The sequence below is a fragment of the Eriocheir sinensis genome, unplaced genomic scaffold, assembly GCF_024679095.1.
Source record: "Eriocheir sinensis breed Jianghai 21 unplaced genomic scaffold, ASM2467909v1 Scaffold1027, whole genome shotgun sequence".
Taxonomy (NCBI): Eukaryota; Metazoa; Arthropoda; class Malacostraca; order Decapoda; family Varunidae; genus Eriocheir; species Eriocheir sinensis.
Genome location: NW_026110327.1, coordinates 82,685 through 86,849, shown reverse-complemented (window position 1 = coordinate 86,849; position 4,165 = coordinate 82,685). Strand labels below are relative to the sequence as shown.

At 38.1% G+C, this 4,165-nt stretch overlaps 1 long non-coding RNA gene across 1 annotated transcript; it reads left to right on the top strand.

Annotated features, from left to right (window-relative positions):
- Window positions 1–1,744: 1,744 nt before the first annotated feature.
- Window positions 1,745–3,395, top strand: LOC126988981 (uncharacterized). Its single transcript, XR_007742712.1, has 3 exons — window positions 1,745–1,975; window positions 2,587–2,755; window positions 3,316–3,395. It is a non-coding gene; the product is annotated as an uncharacterized LOC126988981 (long non-coding RNA).
- The last annotated feature ends 770 nt before the right edge of the window (window positions 3,396–4,165 follow it).

Genomic DNA, 4,165 nt, shown 5'->3' with positions numbered 1-4,165 from the left:
GCTGAAGGACATTCAAGTGCGGAAACTTATTCATAACTGGCAACAAGGTACATAATTATTTTAAGCTAAATTTTCTTTAATTTTTGCAGCAGATGTGGGTGTTATCTACTCTTAACATTTCATGAATTTGTCAGAGATAATATACCTTATGAAATAAACAGATACATGCAAGAAACAAAAACGCCCCAAAACCCGAATAACTTGGAATCTGAACACTGTTTCTTTAACTCTTAGAACTCAAACGCAGCCGATGATGGCCATAACATATAGGACTGCTCTTAACTCGTTTGTTTTCACTGGCAGAAAAATTTGCTATTAAATTTTTGCCATCAGCACTTCTCACTAAGGTCAATGCAGTTATAAATACTTTCATTTATACACTGTATTTACTTTTTTGACACTGAGTTTTGAGGTTTGACTGTACTTACTGCCCAGGAAACTTAAGATGCATCATGTTATATAGGTTTTCTTTTTAATTAAATTTCAGGGTCCACACCATCTCAGACATCACAAGAGACTGCTTTATCAGACACATCTATAATATCTGAATCGGTTTCACCACCTTCAACCTCAGAGGAAGAAAGAGAAACAGCAAATTTACGGCCTGGTGTAAATCCTGTTTGGGCAGATGAATTTGAAATACCATGGTCAAAATTTTCAAAGAAAAATCTAATGACATGTTTACAAAAGAGGTTAAGACCTAAACCATCAGCAAGAAGAGAGATGGTGAGAATTCTAGTTGATGAAATAAGTAAGATCTCTCAGAAGCCAGGTAAAAGGTCACTAGCAACAATTGCACAAAAGATTGTGAAGACATATCCTCAGTCTTTCCTAGATGAGATTGAAGGCACTCGTGTTGGTACTGGATATGATTCCCTTCTGAAACAATTGCAGTCACGGTTTGACAACATAAATAGAAAATCTGACAGTAACTCATTCAAAAGGAAACGTAGAAACTCCCTTGTAATGGAGGAGGAAGATGCTGTGAGAGCTGGTCCAGTCACCAAAATATACTTGCATGATAAGTATGGATGCATTAATTATATGCCAGTGATTACCCAGAGGGGGAATCAGAAACAACACAAGAAGATAAGCAAAGCTTATTAAAACAGAAATACAAAGAAAAACTTCATGATGAAGTGGAATATCTGATGAAGGATACCTACTTTTCTCAAAGGCAAGACATCATACAAAGGAAAATGGATGTTCTTCATTTAAAAATAGAATGGCCTTATTTATTTGAGGCAGCAGGAATGTTCGTTCATTTTATGGAACTCACTGGCATTAACATAAGTGAAAAAGTAGAGTCTGCCATTGCTAGTAAGGAGCACAGATTCTAAAATGGATAGAAGAAGAACCAAACATGAATATAAGGAGAATTCAACAGGAACTTGTGAAGGCTAAATGCTCTGTTGATAATGGCAATGCAGAGGTAGCAGCTATGATCTGTGCTGCTATGTCTTACCTAAATGAAAAAGAAGACTCTCTGTATGTATGTGTAAAGGTTAGTTTTCTATATTAATAGTTCAAGTTGTATACAAAAGTAAATACCATACTAAACTGATGATCTAAAAAAATTCCAATATGATCATACATTGTGTGCCTCTAACAATGCGTAGTAGTACAGTACTTTGACAGCTGAGTTCTGGGAACTGGAAGATTTTAAACCCTAGAAGTGAACCTTCTCTGTGTTTGTTCGTCCATCTGTACCTGTGCGTCGCACCGAGTACCTGTCTGTCTCCATGCACCTGTATGTATGTCTTGTCATTTTGTCCGTTTGCATGTATCTCTGAACTCTTTGTGCCTATTGTGCTCTATGTGTTTGTGTTGTTCTTGTAGGAGTAATTTGTTATATGTTCCCTAAGTGTGAAGGCTTTCATTTATATTTATTTCTGCTTATTCATTTTTCAGCCAACTGCAGCTAGACCTGAATTGGAAAAGGACCTTCCCAAGACACCATGTTTAATAGGCTTTGGTAAGTTAAGCTTGGCTGATATTTACCAATATTATCATGAAACCTAGCTTTTATTTTTATGGATAATGATATGCAACCAAAGGAGGTTTAGTGCTGCAACCCTTAACAGTGTAAATTGTGGTAGGAGTACACAATTTTATGGCAAAAATATTGAATAATTCAGTTTATGGAGGTAATTTTGCATATAGATGGATAATATTGCTTTTTTCGGGGGGGAAAAAAGGATACATTCAGTTGAATGATGCTTAGGGTGAGTGATGAGTGCTGTAAGGAGAGAAAGCAGGCAAAGTTAATGATATTGCAACACCCTACAGACTATACAGAAGAGAGGTGAAACTATTATCATTATTTTGATTATTTTATTATTATTATTATTATTATTATTATTATTATTATTATTATTATTATTATTATTATTATTATTATTATTATTATTATTATTATTATTATTATTACATGATCTTTTGGGACAAAGGCTGGAGGTGGAGGAGGTTAAACATCTAAAAGCAGTTCCGTCTTAAGCATAGAAGGGTGGACGGAGCGGTTAGGATGTTAGAGGTGTATCATAAAATTACAAGAGAGGCATGTTAATTTTCTTTATTACATTTCAGGGGCATCAAGGTTGACGGCAACCAGATATATGTTGTCAATTGATGGTGTTGTTGTCACTGACCATATCGCAACATTTACTACTGGGCTGGCTATGCTGCTGGCCTCCTACTACAACTTCAATATAATGTACCCTGTTGATTCTGCATCGACACTGGAGTTCATTCAAAGGTAATTATTTTCTTAAATGGAACTTAAGGGTAAAAATGTCTAAAGGGAGGCGGGGGCCGAATGGATAAGGTGGTGAGCGTGGGGTCGGACTGATGTCTATGCATGGGTTCGAACCCACCAGTGCCACCTTGAAACTTTGTGTCATACGCCGAGTGTCGTAAAATCACCTACATGTCACCTGATAACCGAAATCTAGTTGCACATGCAACAAAGTTGAGTTCGGGGAGGGGGGGCATGGGTTTCTAAAAGTGTCACTATAAAATCATTGCCTCCACCACTACCGGGCTGCCCTGAACGACATCAAAGGACACATAATGCCTACCGGTGCACACAGGCTAGAACAAAGAAAAAAATTCCATTGTTACCTGTCAAGAAATCATAATTTTCTTCTTAAATATCTTTACGGTATTCTTTTGAAACTGAGTAGATTGTTAATGAGCAACATCTACTTCTGTGGTATGCAGTTATAGCTTACATATTAAATTTAGTACATAGTGTTGTTAAGGCTGAAGAAAAAATTCCAGTATTTACAACACGTATATTTCTGTCTATCATTGCAGATGCTTTGTTGGCATCAATCCAGAGCGGGGCAGCAAGATTGAAGTAAAGAAGCACTGCAAGAGACGCACCCAAGTCCATCAGAGTTCTGTCCCTGATTAATGCTATTGCTGATGTAGAGTGGAGGTGCTAAATCCACAAGGTAATATTCATTACTTCTGAAAACATTTTTAATCTTTAATAATCTTTTGACTGCTCCCATTAGGGGTCGCTACAGCGAATCACTGTTCTCCAACTCGCTTGGTCTTCTGCGTCTTCCTGTGTCACGCCCACCACTTGCATGCCTCCCTTCACAGCATCCATAAATCTTCTCTTTGGTCTCCCTCTCTTCCTCCTGCTGGGTAGATCCTTGTCCAGCATCCTCCTCCCCATACTCCTTGGCTCTCCTCCTGACATGTCCAAAACACCTCAGCCTCGCCTCTCTTGCTTTGTTCCACAACCTGGCGTACGTGTGTTATTCCTATGTCGTAATCATTCCTGACTTTATCCATCCTCGTCACTCCAAGAGGAAATTGCAGCGTCTTCAATTCCGCTCCTTCCAACTCTGCCTCTTTGTTATTTTTTGAAAAAGTTAGTGGTATTGTTTCCATACCGTACAGCTTGGCGGGTCTCACTACTGTTTTATTAATCTTCCCTTTTTTTCTTGCGGAAACCTTGCTGTCACATATCACTCCTGCTGTCTTTCTCCATCTATTCCATCTTGATTAAACTCTCTTCTTTACCTCCCTACCACTCTCCATTACCCTGTACAGTTGACTCTCGTTTAACCGACCCCAACAGGACCGGAGAGTGGTCAGATAAGTGAAAAGTTCAGTTGAGCGGGTTAGAAATAAAAAAAGCAAAAATTCTGAA